Source organism: Lissotriton vulgaris, chromosome 2_1 (assembly GCF_964263255.1).
Source record: "Lissotriton vulgaris chromosome 2_1, aLisVul1.2, whole genome shotgun sequence".
NCBI classification, from domain to species: Eukaryota; Metazoa; Chordata; class Amphibia; order Caudata; family Salamandridae; genus Lissotriton; species Lissotriton vulgaris.
The window spans coordinates 522,056,521-522,078,298 of NC_141687.1; positions in this window are offsets into that span (position 1 = coordinate 522,056,521).

Genomic DNA, 21,778 nt, shown 5'->3' on the forward strand with positions numbered 1-21,778 from the left:
TCTACGTATAACCATTTAATTAAGTGTCTGCCCCGTCCCATATAACAAAGTGCCTTTACCAGTGCATGCGTGGAGGGTTCCTGCCGATGTGTAGCCCAATGTGCCTTTACATAGTGTACTAGCGCTGCATGCAATATATACAAGTGATCCGGCACCCCTGTCTCTCTAACAAAGTTACCATGGTCCAGTAGCTGTCCGTCATGGAACAAGTCTGATATCGTGCTAACCCCTGCCTCAAGCCAGGGAGCAAGAGTGAGCATCGTTATTCGTCCAGTCGCCAACGGTATGCCTAATAACGGGATGTTGGCCTGTATATTGGAGTGCCACCTTCCAGCACTGCAGCACCGTGTGTAGCAGGGGAGGAAGATGCCGGGGGAGTATGCAGCGTGGCAACAATAGTGTATGCAAAGCTCCTCTTGCTATATTGATATATAGCACTCAGTGTAACCTATTTTCTGCAAAATATGCCCGGCCATCCAAAAGGACAACCACTGCAATTGGCAAGCATAGTAATACGCTCTGAGGTCGGTACTCCCAACCCTCCTTTCTCCGTATCGAGCTGTAGCTTTTTGAGGCATATCCTTCTCCTGCCAGGCCCTCAGATAAGGTCAACAAGCATGGTGTTTGGAAGTTTAAAAGTGGACTGTGGGAGCAACACTGTTAGGTTCGTAAAATAGTAGAGTAGGCGTGGGAGGACCACCATTTTGGCAATGGCTACTCTTCCCATTACCGATAGTGGTAATGTCGTCTACAGGCAGTACTAGAGCGCAGAGCTCTAATTGCTCTGTGTAGGTTACCATCTAACAGATCGGTGGGCGTCCGGTATACTTGAATACCCAAATACTTAAAAGTTTGCGGTGAGAGTGGGCATCCTTGTCTCATCCCCCTGAATATAGAATACTCAGCTGAAATAAGGCCCCCAGTGCGAACCCTAGCAGTAGGGGCATCATAAAAGAACAGGAGCCACTTAAGAAAATCATCCGGCAGCCCAAATCTCGCTAGTGCCTTGAACATGTACTCCCAATTTAGCGTATCAAACACCTGACGTAGGTCTAGTGATATGCAGCCTGCGTCAGTGTAGCGTGTGGAGGCAGCCAACATTAAATAATGCAGTCTCCTGGCATTCTGGGACCTATTCCGAGCCGGCAAGAAGCCAGTTTAATCAATATGTATCAACTTATTCGGGAGAGGCAGGAGCCTATTTGCCAGTACCTTACTCAGTATTTTATATTCCGTGGCTAATAACGATAATGGGCGGTAGCTTGCCATATCAGTGGGGTCCCGTCCCGGTTTTGGAAGAGAGACCACCAGTGCCTGTGCCGTGGTTAGGGGTAGTGTCCTCTCCACCAGCGACGTGTTATATAAGGTCTCCAATTGTGGCAGGAGAGAGTCCATGTAGATGTCATGAAATTCTGAAGGTAACCCGTCTAGCCCAGGGGTTTTATTACGGGAAAGCCCTTTAGTTGCCATCTTAATTTCTGATTTTGTAATGGGGCCTGATAGGTCTTTCAGGGCAGCTGCAGTCGGTTGTAGGTATGGTAGTGCATGGAGAAAGTCATTGATTCCCGTGCCCCCACTCTCTGTAGGTCTGCTATACAACGCAGCGTAATATTGGCAGAAGGCCGCATTAATGTCATTTTAGGTACACGCCCTGTCACCTGTCATAGTAGTAATTTCGTTGATCACAACGGTTGGGGGATCATCACCCAGTAATTTGGCTAGCAGTGCCCCTGATTTGTCTGCCTCAGAGTGGCACCTCTGCGTGTAGTGTTGGTGGTCTATAACACGTAGGGATTCTAACAATTTCATGTGTTTAATGCGGGCTTCCTGCAGTGGCGCCTATTTCTCCCTGTCGTGTGCGACCTCCTTTTCTAACCTATCCATCTGCCGTTCTGTCTCCGTAAGGGCCTTGTGTATTTCCTGCCAAGCTCCCACTGTCGCGCTTATGGCCCTCCCGCGTATGACCACCTTAAATGCGTCCCACCCAATTAAACCAGTAGACGCTATGTTACTATTTTCGGTAATATACTGTGCGATAGTGTCAGCTATAGCAGTAGGGAACACTGTGTCCTCCAGCAGCTGTGGCCAGAGCTTCCACAAAGGACCGAAGGGGGAATCCTACCCCATGTGACAGTTATCTCCAATGGGTTATGATCCGAGAAGGTTTTTGTTAAGTACGTAGCATGTGTGACCTGCATTGCAATCGTATTTTAGCAGTAGATTCTAGCTATCCTAGTGTGTAGCATATCGACCGGGGAGTAAAATGAATATTCTCTATGTGTTGGGTGTCGCAGTCTCCACACATCGCACAACGCCCAGCTCTCTGCCCAGTTACAAAGTGCCTTGTCCTGCTTAATCACGCCTGCGCCATTCAAACGGGGATGGGACCTGTATAGAGCGACATCCATGATTGTGTTACAATCCCGCCAATAATCCAGGGGTGCATCTCCCACCCAGTCAGTGCTAGGTTCAAGGTAATTAGAAAGCCCTTTTGCTCAGTGTTCGGTGCATATGTACTGCCCAACACAACCTGCTGACCATCCAGGGACCCCCTCAGGAGAACATATTGTCCCTGTTTGTCCACTCGCTCTTCCAGGGCTGTAAAGGGTACACCATGTCTGATCCATACAGTGACCCCACAGGCATATCCAGAGTAATTAGTAGAGAAAACCTGCCCCCTTCATTTTTTACGGAGCCTCACTATCTCCTGCTCTAACAGATGAGCTGCTTGCAAAAATACTATGTGTGCTTTACGCCTTTGCAGTTGGGCATGTATTCTATGGTGTTTCTAAATCGAACCCATACCTCTCACGTTCCATGTGATTATATTATATTGACCGAGTGTATGCATTGGATTGGTAAAGAGATCTCGTGGTCAGGTCATGTCTTATATATGTGAGTAGTGGGCCACTCAAAAATCCCAATACTCGGCCCAGTCGAGGAACTATACCAGACCATGCAGCCAAACTTGGCAAACAAATCTATGCTTTGTACAACAACAGCATTTGCAGTTTGTGGGACATCGCTAGCACCAACAATGGGGTGCAAGTCGCACTCCGGTGCTCTGTGAAGCCCAATCTGAGGAAGAACCCGGCTCAAAGCAACATGTATACACACATAGCCACAATATGATGCAGCAAAAGGGATATCGCGCCATAGGTAGAAGCATACGGGTGTCCTCAGAGTGGTCAGCCAAACAATCCATCCGCCGTCTGTGGGGTGACGGTGGGAAACAGGGCCACATTTCCATCAGAGTTTGATCTGTGCAGTTCATCCTCTGAAGAGGCTGAGTCCTCAGTTAATGTAGTCTCTCGAAACGTAGCAGCTGCTAGAAGTGCCTGTTTCTTGCCCTGTTGTTGCTGCTGTGACGTCAGATTGTTTCGTCTAGAGGTCCCACGGATCCACCTGCTCCAACGTGTACCGGTTAGGTCCGTTCGGCTGGCGCTATGTTGCGTGCCTTGGGAGGTGCTGTCTCCAGCCACTGTAGGGTTCGTCACCTCCAACCATTCCTCACCTTCTTCCGGGCTCTCGAAAAAGTGTGTTTTGCGTTCATAGATAATTTTCAGACAGCCCGGAAAGAGAAGCGCATATTTTAGGTTTAGGTATATCAATTTCATTTTGAATGCCATGAGGAGCGCTGCCTCTGCACCATAAGCGTGTAGTCCGGATAGGGCAATATTCTGCTATTCTCAAAATGTATCTGCTTCAGTTCTCTCGCTTTTTGCAATAGCATATCACGGTCCTTATAATTTAGTTGGCAGACGATAAGAGGCCGCGGAGTGGCTCCTGGGCTTGGTTAGCCTGTAGGTATCCTATGCGCTAGTTCCACGCAGTATGGGCGGAGAGGCCCTCCGACGTGACATGATCGCGGAACCATTGCTCCATGTAGCGGGCTGAATACATCTCTTCACAACGTTCCGGCAGGCCAATTACGCGTACGTTATTCTGTCGTGTCCTTCCTTCAGCATCTTCGACTTGGTCCATCAGGGTATTGACTTATTTCTGGAGCTGCTGTATATGAGTCATGTTCTGGACCTGGTGTGGAGACAGTTCTGACAGTGTCATGGTGGGATCCTTCACTTTATCAGCTAGTTTGGCATGGTCCACTTTGAGCAATGTAAAACCAGTTGTCAGGGCACCAATTTGCTGCTCAATGGCCTTCCTGGAGTCCCTTACCTCCTGAAGGATAAGGTCCAGTTTGTCCAGGGGCACCACCTCCACTGTGGATAGTATACAACTGGGAGTCTGGGACACTTCACTATAGTCTGCACGCTCCATCCCATGGTCCACACAGGGTCCAATGTCCTGTTGCTCCTTTAACGCTGCCCATCACCATCGTCTCAGCCTTGTCAGCAAAGCAATGGGCCTCTTCGTCGTGCCCCTGGAGGGTTGGGGGGGCATCCCAGCAACAGGCCGCTAGCCGCGATCCCACCAAGGAGACACACAGTCAGCCACAGCCGCACAGACAAGGCAAGCATGTGGTGTACGCACCGGCACAAACAATGGCCCTCTGCGGATATGGGCACTGTGGGGCCAGTCAGCAGCCTAGGTATCTTGCGCAGGGCAATTCGCCCTAACCCACCACAGGTCATTTGTTAGGGGTGCCCAGTACTCCAGTGCAAGCATTCAGGGTGTATTCAGTGCTTCGCGCCCCCCTCACTACCGCAGCAGGGTCATCCAAGTCTCTTCATAGCCGGGCCGCCACCCCTCCATGGAGTAGGCCCTCCGCCAGTACAATGACGCAGCAATCACACTGAACTCTCCTGCCTGAAACACCGCTCCAGGGTTGTGCTCGCCATCAGTTCCTCTTCATGTGCCTCACACAGCACTGCACATTGTCCAGTGAGCGGGGCCGGTCGCAGCATAAATTCGGTCTCAGTGAATCAACCACAGGCCGCAACACATCCCAGGGCCTCGCGTAGTTGAAGCCCCGAGGCCCGCCTCGAGGACGCGGGTGCGCTCGCCATCTCGCCCCGGTACGTCCCTCAGGGCACGCAGCCATCGGGTCCCTCTCCTCACGACCCGTAGGCAATGTGTTCCGGTCCGTCCCCTCGGTAGATCCGCATGCAGCACTAGCCGTAGAGCGGCACAGGGCAACCTCGACTCTGGGTTCCTTGTCTTTCCCCCACCGACTCACAGGCCCCGGACCGCAGAGGTTACTTTGTATGGGCGATAGTGGGCCTTGACGCAGGTCTGATCATCCGTACTGCCCAGCTGCTCCAGGGCACCTCTCTGGGAACTCCTCCATTCGGCGTGTGGTATTGTAATTTCAGGATGTTAGAGCCCGGGCACGGAGCTCAGCTAAATGGCGGCTGCCATGTTCGGCAGTCAGCCACGCCCCCATGAGATCTTACTGTAAAGACAGTTCTGAGTTCCTCAAACTCATACATGATGTTAAATGGGAACAAGGTTATCTTATGATCTCTTTTGATGTATGCTCATTATACACAGGTATAGACCAAGTGAAGGGAGTTGAAGCGTGTATGTATTATCTAAGAAGACAAAGTCTTGAAAGATTGGACCATGTTAGGATGTTAAGAACCATGATGTTGTTTTGTCTCAATATTTTTTTCCTCAATATTTTTGTACTTACCTGTTTAAGTATAGCGAGTCAATATTTTTGCATTCTATATTTTTTCATCGATATTTTTTATTTATATATTTTTTACATCGATATTTTCTCAGTGAACCCCAACGTTAGTCAGCACTGATTTCCGCCATGGCACACACATCAGTCATTTCTCCTATTGTGGTAGGTTCCAAGCACCTTTTGCCAGCAAATTAAACACTGAGATGGATGAGGATGCCTCCGCTCTCAGTTGGTCAGCTATCTTTGGTTCTGGGTGCAGCAGCTCCTTTATTTCCACCCATGAGTTGATCGATCTCAGCTTCCTTTCACAAATGAACATGAATCAGACAGGAGATCACTGTGGTACATAATTTTTGCCTTCCACATGTGGTCAGTCAGGGCTTCAAATTCTCTTCTAATGTGTAGCGCTGCAGTGGACAGTCTTGAAAGTTATGACATTTTTTACGTTCCACTGTAAGATCTATGTTCTTGCAAGCAGCTAGTATGACCTGATCTTTGAACATGTATCTAACCACCCTTGTAGGCATATCAGGAGAGGTTTGCCTGAACCCTTGCTAAAGCAAACTCTGTGTGTTCTGTTCAACTCTATGTGAGCAGGGCCATCTTGACCTAGAAGATTCCTAAAGAGCGACAACACATAGTCCTCCATGTGGGCATCTGCTAATGACACTGGAATACCTCACATTCTAATGTTATTGGGGCAGGATGTATTTTCTAAATCTTCCAGATCGCTTTGGAGTTGGATGTTTTGCTATTGTAGCAAAAGAATGTCCTGTTTCAGATGTACGATTTCCTCTACTCATGCATCCTTCTGCTCTTCTAAGGAGAGAGAATGTCTGCTCACCCAGATCTCCCACATCTCATTTAATGTGTGACAGCTCTTGATTAATGCCTGCTCGGAGGCCTCCCAGGCCATCACCTGCAAACAAAGATTTACGGTGGCCACCTTTTGGTCCGAATTGCTGTTTCTAGGTGCGTCCACATGTGCGCTGCCTTGACAGGCCTTCTGAAGCTTGTCTTCTTCGGCTTGAAAATTGTATGTCCACACATATTTGAGAGTGCTGTCTTTTTTCCCAGGGCTAGTTTCATTCTGTATGATCAGATGGACTGCCACAAGACGACTGTAGTGCCAATGAGGATAGGTGGCCACAAGTAGCCCTCTATCTCGTCCCCCCCCCCGGTTCCAGCGCTGTCTCAAAGGCATATGAATGTTTCAGAAGATGATTAGAAGGCGAGGAGTTCATCACTCAGTACTCACCCCTCAATACAGATGTTAGTGCCAGATAGAGCCAGCTCCCAAAGGGACCCCTGTTTACACTTCGTGGATCTCTTGTAAGCCTTCTTTGTTTGATCTCCTGAGGTGCATAGAGAGCAGGGCTCCATTCTCTTAGGTCCTGGTTTGCAATTAAATAGGGCCACATGGACTTTGTCTATGGAGGGGTAAAGTACCCAGATTCATCGAAAGTTAGCATAGGCTTAACCAATCTGTCCCACTGAGGGGTAATTATACTAACATCATGTAAGTCTCAGAGGGCATAGTTGGAGGGATTGCCAGTGCCCCTCCCACTCTTTAATGCTTAGAATGTCCTCTATCCCCCTTCCTGGTCCCCAGGATATGTGCATGTTTCTATCTCACTACAGTCATGGGGGGTGCCGTCTGTGGAGGCGACATTATTCCAATGCCCCCGCCAAAGCTGCTGGCAGTGAGATTTGCTCCTAAGGCAGGTGGGTGGGTGGATCTCACCACCCATGCAAGACTGTGGGCTCATAGAGACAGATGAAGTGGGCCCCTGGTCATATGGCTGGGTTTCGGGCCCTTTAGCAGAGCGTGGAGGTGAAGATTTCCCCATTTCACGGACCTAACCACTTCACCATGCTGAGGCCGTTCAGCTCATTTTCCTCCATGGCAGCACCTCCCGCCATGTTTGTGCGTGTTGCTGATAGGGCTGATCGAAGGCTCAACATTAGTCTCAGCCCAGCTCATAGACTCCTGATATCCATCAGGGCTCCTGACTAAGCATGGGCGAATTTTGCGAATCTCGCGTTCGCGAATTTTGCGGATTTGCAAACTCGCAATCCGCAAAATCCGCGAATTCTCGCGAATTTGCGGATTTTTTTTTGTGTTCGCGCGGGTTTCTGCCAGTTCGCGAGGGTTTTGTACAATTTCGCAAACGCGAACTTACCTGTCGGGTCGCAAGTTTTGCGAACTTGTTGTTTCTACGTGTCCAGCCTGTTTGGGACACTCTTCTTCATCACTGCCACTCTCTGTCACCACTGCCACTCTCTGACTACTCATGCCACCCTCTGGCCCACCCATGCCACCCTCTGTTTCATCACAGCACCCTCTGGTTGTCCAGTGTACATTATTGTGGCAAAGCAAAGCACACCTTCCCTGCCTCAAGTGACCTGAATTAATTTGGGGCTGATTAATGTGTCACAGAATATTTTTTTAGCTGGCACCTGCTTCCTTAGTGCTTCCTGATTAGTGATCTTTTGCACTTGCTAAGTGCTTTCATTGTTGCACCTGCCCTGCCCCAACTGACAATAATGAATTAGGGGCTGATTAATGTGTCACTGGATTTGAACTTCCAGCCTGGCTCCTGCTTGTCTCCCTTAGCTGTAATTCAGGACCTTTGTGGCATATGTGTAACTATTCTGAGGGTCAGAGCAGGGTCACATAATAGTTGCAAGTAGGCAACTGAACTCTGGAGGGGCCCCTCAGGAAGCACTACAGGAAATGGCTACTAATGATGAGCTTGAACTTTTGAACCTGGTAAGTAGTTTCAGTTTTGCTAAGATCGTATTTCTGCAATTTAGCGCTTATTCGCGGGGCGCGAAGTTGAACTGGGAAGCCGCGAACTCACGCGAACAGTGCGAGCAAGCCATAAAATCCGCTGCTCGCGGATTTGCGGATTTTGCGGGAAATTCGCGAATCTCGCGGATTGCGAATTTACCGAAAATCCGCAAAATCCGTGAGCGGAACGGATTTTCCGCCCATGCTTACTCCTGACCTGCTCTAGTAGGCGGGAGGTTGCCTGTTGCTGAAACGTGGGGTCCCCATCCACCCTAGGAAGAGTGAAAGTTGGAGGTGTGGCTTGGAGCACCAAGTCCGGCTAAAGCGCAGAAATATTTTAACAATATTTTTAACATATATATTAAAAACAACCCTAAAAAACGATATTCTTACCTGCGATATTCCTATGTTCCACATCACAAAATTCTTGCAAAAATATCCTGGTATCATGATATTAAAAACTTGGGGGCATATTATCAAGGGGGTTTATCTACGCTTTTTTGGCTTTAAAAGCCAAGAAAGCGGAGATAAAATGATCTCCCTATTACCTAGCTGTCGCTAACACCAGTTAGCGACAGCTAGTAGGAGATAGCGACCATCTTGGGCCCCGCTTTTGCATGTCAGTGATATTTATCACTATTGACATGCAAAGTGGGCATGCCAAGATGTTAGCGACTGAAAACAGCCGCTAACATCGCTATCTCCTATTACCAACTTTTGGAGATATTCGCGCTAAGCGCGAATATCTCCAAAAGCTAACACCTGCCCTGAGCAGTTCTTAGCCATGTTATCCAATGGGAGGTGGATAACATGGCTAAGAGCATTAGCTCGGTAATGCATGAATATCGCTGACTTTTCAGTGATATTCATGCTTTGAGGCGATTTTTATCGCATTTGCGTTAAACCTTGGTAATACCAAGGTTTCTTTGCGGTAAAAATTGCCGCAGCTCAGCGGTAAATTTTTGTCTCTAACCAAGCAATAGCGATAATTATCGCTATTGCTTGGTAATATGCCCCTTGATATTTTGTCTAAACACCTTTCACTCCAGCTACTAATAAACACTCCTCAGGCAGTCAATTTAACTTTATTCGATCTCAAGAAATAAGATCATAAAAGTACAGTCCATCATAAAATACATATTCGCTCAAAACGATATTTCTGCAGGAGGGTAATAATATACTTTTGCCATTCATACATGTAAAATGTACTGAAAAATATAAAATGTAAATTTGACTGTGAGTAAATAGCATCACATGTGCAAAGAGGCAATTCATTAGTTGAGTACACACCTGCTGGAAAGCCCAACATAAGCGGGATTAAATGTAGCCTAAAACATACCAATACATAGCGATGCCGCATATTAGTTACAAAAGACAGGTATGAATTTACTCCAACCGGTATTGTAGGTAACCCCAGACAGATGGCTACCGTGGATTTTACCGTTTTGAGCTTATCTTTTATCATCCATACGTAATTTATATCGAGATTTAAGCTCAGTTTTGGAAATTGATTGACATTTGAGTGGCTCAGTGAAGGGCGAATCAAAGCTTAATATCAACAAGGTTTCTTTGACATTTTGCAACCATGATATGTTATGGGCATGTTCGAGGGTCAGACAGTCCCTGATAATATCTTGGGTTAAACCAACTGCCTCCCTTTGTCAAACTGAATGCCAAAGTATTATGGGTGCTAGGGATATCACATCAGAAATATATCGAACATTCAATTCTTGGTGCATGTTAAAATTTGAGCAGCGGTTTGGAAGAGAAAAAACGTTCTTGTAAAAACCTTATTCTATCCTTTGAAGGACATCAGCCTTTGATGTTCCCCAAATCCGTGCCCCATATGTAGCTGATGCTATTGCTTTACAGCGTAAATCTTTTTTATTGGACCTATCGGCTTTGTACCTAGTTTTTTTATAAACGTAAATATAGCCATAATGCTCTTTTCTAATGAATTGCCTCTATTTGCTATCATATCAGACAATGTTCCCACATTATAAAATATAACACCCAAATATAAAAAGGTCTTTGTAATTTTAATCCTCCGGGGCGCAATATTAAAAGCAAGTACTCTTTTGGGTTTTGTTCCCTGTGATTAAAATATAGGATTTGGTTTTGTTAACCTGGAGATCCAATGAAGCCATATAGGTCTCATAGTTATCCATAAGCCTCTGTAGAGCTAAACCAGTCCTGGCTATTAATACAGCATCATCTGCTTAAAGCTGAATGGGAATTACTTTTTTGTTAATCAAGTGGACATCAGTAACAAATTGATCTACTGCACAATCAATACCATTAGTATAAAATGAAAATAAAAGGGCTGTCAGAGCGCACCTCTTGCTTGCACCCCTAAGGATAAAAAAAGACCGTGTGCATTCCCCTGGCTGTCAAATCTGACACGTGCAGAGGACTGACTATATAATTGGTGCATAAATATTATTATGTTTACATCCACGGCCATGTCCTTCAGGATGCTCCATAGTTTACTATGGGAAACACAGGTGAACGCGGCCGAGAGGTCCATAAAAGCAATAAAAATATTACCTTCCTTAGCTTGAGTGTATTTAGCTGAGATCAAATGCAGATTTAGACACTGGTCCAAAGTCCCCATCCTTTTTTTAAAACCGTATTGTACTAATATTAGTATATTTGTTTCACTGGTCCCATCCTCTAGTTTGTTTAATAAAATACAGCCCATCAGGGTAACTGTGCCATCCAAAAGTGAAATCGGCCCATAATTTTCTGAAAGTAACTTGTCCCCTTCTTGTGTATTGGGACAATGATTGTCCTTTTCCATGAGTCTGAAGGGCCCACTACAGTAATTGCATTAAAAGCATTAATCAACAAGCAATTGCAATGCAATAGGTCTCGTATTTACGTGAGTATGAGCTATTGGCATTGTAAATGACAATGCCTAATATTTATGTTTTGGTTTTTAAAACATAAATAAAAGGTATTGTCATTTATAGTGCTAATAGCTTAAACTCATTCAAATGCGAGACTGATTGCATTGCAAATTCTTGTTTTTTTGTAGTTATTATCATCAGAAACCTAATTTCCTTCAATTGCTCTATTTGTATCTAAAATCACGGTGAGTGCCAAGTTAGAAAGAAACTACTGCATGAAATGCGCTGCAACAAGTATCTAATGATTAATGCAAAGAAACTTAATGGCTCTGGACTTGGCCCAGTATTGCCAACATAAGATGCTACTGTGAAGGCACCATAGGAAGAAGAGAATCTCAGTTAAATCAACATGTATGAGAAACCAGAAATGAGGCGTACCCAATAATAGGGAGGCAGAGAGGTTCTGGAATTTGGACTGGACAGACCGACCGACCGACTGACGTAGCGGGTACAGTGAGCTACTCACTTTCCTCGGATGTGGGGTCATTGCATCTGGAATGCTAGTGATCATCTTGTCACTGCATAGTTTTTTTGTGTGTTTTTTTTTGTGTAAGACCTTTATTAACAACTGTCAGGTTACACAGCTACTAGCCTACAACCCGGGGGCCGGCTTGCAATGTGTTTACAGTTGCTCAATAAAAGACAGGTATAATAAAAATCATTCTTTGCTACTGGCCGGAGCCGCCCCTGGCGTACCCTTTGTAGATCTCGCAGCTAGCATTTCAACATGAGTCTCACATTTTGTTATTTCATAAACAAAGGAACAGTAGTAAATCTCAACTTCAAGACCTGACATGGAACCATTCATGTCTGACTGTACATTTACATTAATGGATCTGGTTCATCCCTCCAGACCACTCAATAGCTGTGTTCGACTTATTCATAATATGATGCCATCTAAGCATGTAATGGTAGACAGTTCACACTTCTATTTCCTCCTCCAAGGAAGGTTTTCCTCGTATGTCAACAGCTTGTCTCTACATACGGACATGTCATGTAGCCATGTGGACTTTTTAGGTACCTTTCGACTATGCCAGCTTTGCGCCACCTGTCTTTTAGCAAGTAATAAGGATATGACACAGAACTTACGCTTTAGTGCACGGAATTGTGGTACAATCCCAAGCAGACAGACCTGAATTGTGCATTGTACCTCCTCCTCTAGCATTATAGTGAGTGTGGATGTAACTTCTTTCCAATACTCTGAGATCTTGGCGCAATACCAAGCTAGATGAGTAAAGTTTGCACCTTCCCTGTTGCACCTCCTGCACCTATCCTCATCTTGTAGGCCAAATTTGAGCAGTTTTGTAGGGGTGTATTATGCCTGATGGATGAATTTGTAATGTATAATTCTTAAGTTTCCGTTTGGCGTTAGGATCTGTGTCAGGGCGCAGGTTTGTTGTCATTCCTTATCTGTTAATGAAGTCTCCAGTTCCAAATCCCACCGGGCCTTGGCCTTTGTAGTAGGCTGCGCAAACTCTGATTGCGCTGCCGCGTATAATCTAGACACCAAATGTGACAGGTCCTGCGTGGTGATTATTAGTTGGAGTGGGGCAAAACAATCTGGCTCCACTGGAAATGTTGGATAGTGTTCCTTTAGTGCTCTCATCAATCTATAATACGTGAAACGGAACATGGGGATCTTATTTTGTATATATGTTAAATGTTCGATATCTTGGAATGTGCCTTCAGGAAACACGTCTCCCAGTGTGTCTATGCCAGCGTTCCGCAGTAATTGTCACTGCATAGTTGACATTAAAATGTACTGCTCCATCGCCAACCATTAAATTGTGCTGGCAGAGGCATAGACATTACAAGTACAAAAGTAACTGGCAATTCCAGCCAGCTTTCATACAAACTTGACCGATTGGCATTGCCAGTGCTTGTTTATAGTAGTCTGTCAAAAAGTTGTTAAATGACAATATTTCTCTTTCTTAAAGGAGGTTTATTTTTTATTTTTTACACAAATCACAATCTGGCTATCTTAGTAGATCTGACCGCGCATCAAAAACTATGGGTGCTGTCTGTGTCTACACATGTTCACCTTCATCTAACATATTTGATGACAGACACCCTGACCCGACTGGCGATGACAGACACCCTGACCCGACTGGCACTGCCAGGCCATGACCTGACTAAGGAAATATTCGGGTTGGGGGTTACACCCCAAACATCCCCTAAAAAGGTACCTCCCTGCATATAACTGCGCGTGTGACTATCCTACATGCCTCTGGTGATCGAAATGCATATGTCATGCTATGATGCTGCACCTGTTCTGTAAGTAAAGGCAGGTTGGTTTGCTAGTGCGTTAGGAAGCTGTCATTGCTGCTGCCCAATTTTTACCTGTCCTGTGCAGGGCTCAAGTAGGGGTACCACGCGGGTGGACGGCGTCCCTACACTTATTTTACCAGGGTGACGCCGTCCCCCTGCCAAACAGCTGGACTTCACTCTTTGGCCTCTCTGGGACGAGGAGCTCGGCACCTTTAGTGACGTCACTTCCTGTTGTGACGTCACTTCCGGTGACAGCGTCCCCCCACTTCTTTTTTTACGACTTGCGCCCTGCCTGTGAGGGAAGAAAAGTTTGCATTGTTGGTTCCCGGGCTTTACCCATTCTGTCTGTGTGGGAGGGAGTCTTGCATTTCTGCTGAAAGGCCTGGCGGTGCAAGCAGGGTTTCACACCTCCCGTCCCGGGGGTAACACCTTCAGCCAGTCCTGGATTTTGTAGACAATAGCTCTCTACACTCTGAGATATTTAAACCTATACCTTCAATTTAAAAGACAAAAGTACAAGTCCAACTTGCTGCTGGAAAAAAAATTCACACATGCCATGTGGCCTTTGGACAGCCATGAGTTTAGTACAATTTATACAGTGTTTTAAGTGGGCCTGTACTCACCGATACTAAGTCCCAGCTCTTTAAAATGTTCTGCTCTTGAGTACCAAACTTCTCACTGTCCAAAGAGAGTACCGGTATTCATGGGGCAGCAAGCCAAGCTCAGTAAAATTTGTCATGTACAAAAAGAAGCTCGACACAGCTGACGAGTCGGTCCATTTTGGTGAAGCACTCTGATGATTGAGTGCTAATCTCCCCTTACAATGTGCGAATTGAGCAGCGGCCCATATGCATTCATTCAGAGCTGGCAGAAAGTTTGGGAGGGACCCGAGTCATACTGTGATTATTGATACACTGTCCACTCAGTCTCTGCTGAGTCAATAACACTGTAGATGTGTGAGCAGGGCCTACTAACAGGCACATCTTGTGACTCGCGGGAAATCTAAGAGAAGGCTTCCTGCTGCCATAGCAGAGTACAACAGCATTTGTTTGGAGTCACATTGAGGAGGAAGGTGGTGATAGTGACGCTGTAGCACAACCGGTGGGAATCAAGGTTTAGTAATGTGGGCAACAGCTAATGTATGCCCTGTCTGCAGACATGAATGCTTCTGTGAGCCTGTGCGTGCTCTTGCATGAGTGAGTGTTGTCTGCAGTGTCCAGCACGGCAAATATATAGTTGCAAGCCCGACAAGCCCTGCATTACCATACTCTGCCCATGAAGCGCATGTGAAAGGGTTTGCTTGTAGCGAGTGGTAGGCCACTGTCTCTCCAGTGCAGATCTGCTGTCTCCGCAGTGTTTCAAAATGATTGTATTTTGTTTTTTAGAGGCCGTTTTCTCTTGGGATAATGGAGGGGCAGACGCAGGTGAACAAAAAAATTAACAAGGAGAACCCAGTAGAGCAGAACCAGGAAGTTTGGCTTGGCCTTAAAAGCCTGTGCATAATTCAAGCCTTGAAAACATTACCATTGAAATAAAAGTGTATTTTTTTCCAAGTGAAAGCATTTTAACTTGTTGCATAAGCTTATATCACAGCATTGAGAGGAGTTTGTGCACCCACCATGATGACAATGCCATTAGTGATCTAGGAAGCAAGTCACTTTTCAGGGGTATATCGTATATAACCTATTTTCTTTTCATGAATAAAGCAACAATATAGTGTATTACATCTAACACAAGATGTGATTGTCACACATCCTGAACTCGTGCATTTGAATATACTTCCATATGTGCTAATGAAGAAAAAGGAGGTTGACAAGATAAAATATTTGTCTACAATCACACAATTCGGTCATGTGGGGAAGCTGGGATTGATCCCAGAATTTCTGCTTTCACATTGTGCAATTCAACTTCTAGATGGCTTTATCTTTCTTTCTCTCCTGTATTACAATAAAGGTCACATTTTTGTCTTTATTCTTTGCACATGAGATTAGAGTTTGGTTGGCAGGCAGATGCACCATAAAAGTTCAGTTTATTTTTGGCTTGAGAGTACAAGAGGACCTGAAACTGAGCCAGAGCCAGGCATCCAGGCTCAAGCCTTCAGCAGCTTGCCCAACTCCGGGTAGAGGGAATCAGACTTTAAAGCTGGTGAGGAGCTTTGAGGCAAAGCTGTGCCATCTAGGAGGGGCTGGGTGATATCTGCTAGGTGGCAATGAGACAAGAGTGTTAACCATAGTTAAACATTTCCAAAAAATGTTAAGGAAAATATCTTGTGCAAAGTCATATGTGATCTAGGTGTTGCACCCTGAGAAGCCTACCTTAATTTTCAAAGTACCCTTTTGTACGTATAAGGGTAACGGTCTACTCAAAATATACCAGAAGTGCTTTAGTATCATTATGCACAGTTACACACCAATTAAATCTCAATCAAATTAAATGTGTGCACCTGGCCACTTAGTGCTGCCCGTTGCCCCGCCCCCTAGCCCCGCACCCAATGCCCCGCCTTCTAGTCCACATCTTAATTTGGTGAGTACCTGCACTTATTTTTTTCCATTTAAAGCACTCCTTAAAGCAATCAGTCACCATGTTGCAAGTCAGAGGTGACTTAAGTGTTGATACTCGCCTCAAACATTTGAAATGGTGGGGCTTGATAACAAGCTTTCTTCTAGCCCAGCACCCGCGGTACAGGCCCTAGGAAGAGGATCCTGCAAGCCCCTCCCTGCAGCGATGATTTCTGTAGCAGAAGCAGAGCCCTGTGCTCAGCTGCGACCTCTGTGCTTGTGCCCTGTGCGCAATTTCACCCTCTGTGCTGGCACCTTGTAACCGCTGCACACAAGCTTTGCTGTGAATTAAAAGGACGCACGTGCAGGAGTCTAGTGCATCATAAACTACTTTTTAACAAAGTTTAACAGACGGATCTGCTTCATAAAGAAAGGTATCAGGACATTAGTACCATCCCATTTCGATCGCGGGCGTGCCATATTTAGACATCCTTACTGTTATGGCACCACCCTTAGGTGGCATTGCTGAAATGGCATTACAAATGTCTCACTGTTATGGCACCACCCTTAGGTGGCATCGCTGAAATGGCATTACAAATGTGGATCCGTATCCCCGGAGGAAGGAAAGTTATTTCTAGTACTTACATTAAAAACGTCCCTGACATTTCCTTAACAGCACTTGATAACTTTGGGGCTCATTAAGATGGCGGACGGCCAGTCCACCCACCATCGTTACAGTGCTGGGACCGCCCTCCGGTAAGGCGGCAGTCCCGCTGAGTGAATTAGGATGTGCCCGCCACTATGGCGGGTGCATCCAGGGCTCTGTTCATTGCGACGGAGCTGCTGGCTGCAGCACCGCTCGCAATGCCAAAATGCCACATAGTGCATTTCCATGCACAACGTGGCAGACACCACGCAGTGCCTGCCACCTTGTGCAAGGAAATCCACCCTCCCCCGACACAGAGGGGGCCCGCAACAGACCCCCGAACCCAGTCTCTGCCAGCTTTTCAATGGCGGTTCCCCTGCCATGGAAAGGCTGGCTGATGCCAGCATTGTAATCTGCTAGGCACCGCTGCCATTTTACCCATGCTGACCGCTCTGCCAGGGAGTCGTGACAAATGCCTGTGGCGGAAGTGTGGAGGGCTTTCTTTGTGACCGCCTCGGGCACAAAGCGATTCCACCCGCCATCCTAATGTGGCGGGGAAAAATCGGAGCCAGATGGGGGAGGGACCGCCACCGCCGGCCCGTCAGTGGCAGTCCTTCCGCCATCATAATGACCCCCTTTGTTTTCTTCTTCTGTCCACAGGGAAAATTGTTTTGCCCATGAGGAAACACCCTCCCGAAAGTCCATGTTAATTTTTTGAGTATTCCCTGCCAATTCCTATCGGTAAACAGACAAAATATCGACTACAAAATATCGAATGGACATAATATTGAGTTCAAAATATAGGCTGGTCAGAATATCGAATGGACGGAATATAGACATCAAAAATATCGTTTTGAAGGTAAGTAATGTAATATAAAAATTTTAAATATAGATAGTCAAAATATCGAAGTACATAATATAGGTTAATAAAAATATCGAAAATGTAATAATATCGAATTTTTATAGTGTATTTTATGTGTTAAAAGTGTTTATTTATGTTATAATGTATTTTAAATAATGAATTTAATGTTATTTAAATTTTGAGTAATTCAATTCTGTAGCGGGTTGTGGGTTTATATGGCAATAGGGTAGGAAGTAATTTAATTATAATTAATTAAATATGTAAATGTATTTATTGGTATTTGTTTATAATTAATTGGTAATTAATTTTTATTTTGTAATTAATTACATTTTAATTGCCAATTAATTTTTATTTAATTGATTAATTAATAATTATGTTAATTTAATCAATTTTATTTTTGTGGCGGGTTGTGGGTTTATAGGGGAGTAGGGGAAGTAATTTAATTATAATTAATTAAATATGTAAATTTAATTATTGGTATTTGTTGCACTCTTTGGAGTGGGAATAGTAATTTTAACCCTACGCTATCCAACGCTTTCCCTACTGTTGCACTCTCTGGAGTGGGAATAGTAATTTTTACCCCTATGCTATCCAACGCTTTCCCTACTGTTGCACTCTCTGGAGTGGGAATAGTAATTATTACCCCTACGCTATCCAACGCCTTATTTACTGTTCCACTCTTTGGAGTGGGAATAGTAATTTTACACTTCCGCTATACTACGGTAATAATATTGGATATTTTTTTAATTATATTATGTTACTATATATATATGTTTTAACAAATATGATTGTAAAACATTTTTTTTGTAACTTTAATTAATTATTTAATATTATAAGTTAATTTAAGTATTTTTAAGTATATTTTAGTAAATAATTTTTAATATTAATTTAATTTAACATTGTTTTTACTAAATTCGATATTTTTACAAACTATGTTTTAGTAAACGATATTTTTTACTCGATATTTTTGTACTTACCTGTTTGTAGATACAAAGTCGATATTCTGTCTGTCGATATTTTGTCGACGATATTTTAGGTAGTCGATATTATGTCCCTCGATATTATGCCAGTGATCCTTCCCATCATATAAACTGATTTATTCTAGTCCTTGACAGGAGTAAGTCTCCGATTTTCCTGCGAGAAGTGTGCAGAAAACGAAGTTTGCGATTATCAAAAATGAAGTTTGTGAATACCTACTAGCTGACAGGTTTGTGGGTGTGCAGAAGAAGTTTCAAGGGCATGTTCAAACTTTTACCCCAACTCCCTGCCTGTTGATCGGAGTAAATTTACTTTTTCTTTTTTTTAAGTTTAGAAAGCTTTATTAAATCAGATAAACAATGTAAAACATCATTACAATACTATGAAAAAGATGAAAATATGTCAAAAAGTTACAAAATACAATGATGGAATCAAAACCCCCCAAAAGGGAGTAATAAGAATTATACCAAGGGAAAATGCTTTTTTTTTAAAAGATATTTTGTGAAGAAGGAAAGAAGGGGGGAAGAAAGAAGAATGGAAAGAGAGGGGGGAAGAAAAGGAAAATGAAAAGGCAAACAATTCATAAGCATAAAGTGAGAGGTATGGAACATGTCTAGAAAGAAAATCAGTTAAAGGTAGCCATAAAAGATCCTTTTGATCAGAAGGGGAGCTGGAAATTAATTTGTAAATAACAGCAGCTTTGAGAGGGATAGTAAAATCTGGTGGAGGGGAATCTGATGGGGTAGTAGTGGACAAGAAGTTACTTTGGGATATGAAGGTGGTTATGGCAGGTTTAAGTAAGGAATATTGAGAGGAGTATGTGTTGGACAAGTTAAAGGATGAACAAATATCAGAAAAGTCCATCAAAGAATTATTAACGAAAAGACTGTCATAAAGGAGAATGCCTTTATCAATCCATTCTTTCCAAAAGAGTGCTTTATTATTAATCTTTAGGGATTGATTATACCAGAACGGAGCGAGAGAATGGAGTTGCGCTTGTGAAACTAAAGAGCGAGATATTAATAGGGCGAGTGCTTTAGAATGTTTGAAAATGGGTGTGAGATATCGCTTGGGGGGTTGAGATAGGCGGGTGGCTGTGAGAAAGGAGAAGGGAGAAAGCTGAGCCAATTCTATTGTACTCCAAGCTGTCACAGGAAGAGAGGACGAATCTGCTAAGAAAGGCCATATTTGTTTAAATGTAAAGGCAGAGTGGAAACGAGTAAGATTGGGAAAATGTACCCCACCCAAACACTTTGGTTGCTGGAGGTGAGAAAGGGAAATCCTAGACTTGCGATTACTCCATAAGAATTTACTAAGAAGGCGAATTATAGATTTAAAAAAGTAAATCGGAAGAGAAATGGGAAGCATTGAAAGGTAAAAATTTACAATAGGAAGAAGCATCATTTTAATAGTTGCCAATCTTCCCCACCATGATAAAAAAAAAAGGAGACCATTGATCAATAAGTGAAGAGAGCTTTGTAAGAATATCTTTGTGATTAGTTTTGATAGTCTCTTTGATATTGTTAGTGTAAAGGATACCCAGACATTAGATACTCTTAGGATTCCATGCAAAACCAGAGCCATGAAACATATGAGGAAGGCAAAATGTATTGAGGGGTAATATTTCAGATTTGCGAATATTCAATTTATATCCTAAAACTAAGGAATATTCAATAAGTAAGGAGAAAAAAGCAGGAAAGGAAGTAACTGGGTTAGAGATGTAAAGTAAAATGTCATCAGCGTATGCAGTGAATTTGATATCATTTTACTTGTATAAAAAACCAATGTAAGATGTTGAGCGTCTAATTTTTTCAAGAAAAGGTTCTTGAGCTAAAATAAAAAGAAGGGGAGATAGGGGACAACCTTGTCTGGTGCCTCTATGCAAGGGAAACTATGAAGATTGAACTCCATTGACCCAAATAGAATTAGAGGGGGCTGAGTATAACAAGTGAATATGTTTAATAATAGGGGGACTAAAACCATGCCACCTTGGTGCACTGAACATAAAATCCCAACTGACTCTATCAAATGCTTTTTCAGCATCGAGGGTGATAGCAGCAACTGGAGAATCCATCTATGTAGCAAGATGAATGATATTAAGGAGAGTCCGCAAATTGTCTGTGATAGATCTGCCTTTGACAAATCCAGATTGATAAATATTAATGAGGTCAGGGATAACAACGTTTAATCGAATAGCTAAAATTTGTGCAAATATTTTACAGTCTGTGTTAATTAGTGAGATGGGCCGATAATTTTTACAAAGGGATGGATCCTTATATTTCTTAGGAAGAAGACATAACCTTGCTTGTGTAAAAGAACTCTTAGACTCCCACATAGCAAGAAAGTCAGTAATCAATGAGAATAGATGTGGTAATAAAATATTCTTAAAATGAAGATAGAAGCAGATGGTGAAACCAACTGAGCCGGGTGATTTATCTTTAGGTAAGAGGGTAATGGCAGGGAGTATCTCTTTTTCGGAAATAGGTGCATCAAGGGAGGAAAGATCCAAACATGTATCTGGGGATTTGTGAATAGTTTGGAAAAAGAATCAATTTGAGCAGTGGAAGGTGTTGATTCGGGAATATATAAGGAGGAATAATATTGGACGAAACAATCGAGAATCTTATCATCAGTAGAATGACGATTCCCATGGACATCTGTAATAACAGTAATTTGGGATTTTTTTCTTTTTAATTTTGAGATAATTGGCAAGAAATCTACCAGCTTTATTGCGTCCACCATACATTTTTGCATTGAATTTAAGAAGATTATTGCAGGCGGCATTCCATGAGTGTTTATTATATTGCATCTTTGCTTTAATAAGGGAAGAAAGTGCATCTTCAGAGTTAGTGGTGAAAAAAAGATGTTCGAGTTCTTTAATTTGTTTAAGAATAAGTGAAGATTGAGAAAGGGCTTTTTTCTTTTTACGGGAAACAAATTCAATAATATAACCTCTAGCAGCTGCTTTGAAAGCATCCCAGATGAAGTGAAAGTGGGACATGGAGTGAAGGTTATTGGGAAACAATCCCTCCAGGAAAAGAGTACATTTCTCAGTGAATTGTAGATCGAGAAGAAGGGAGTTATTAAAGCGCCAACGCCGAGTAGTAGGAATGGATGAGGGGTGATCAATGTCCAGGACAACAGGGGCATGGTCTGAGATAAGAATAGAGCCAATTTCAGAGTTGGTCATGAATTGGAAAGTGTGTTGAGTGAGAAAAATATAATCTATGCGA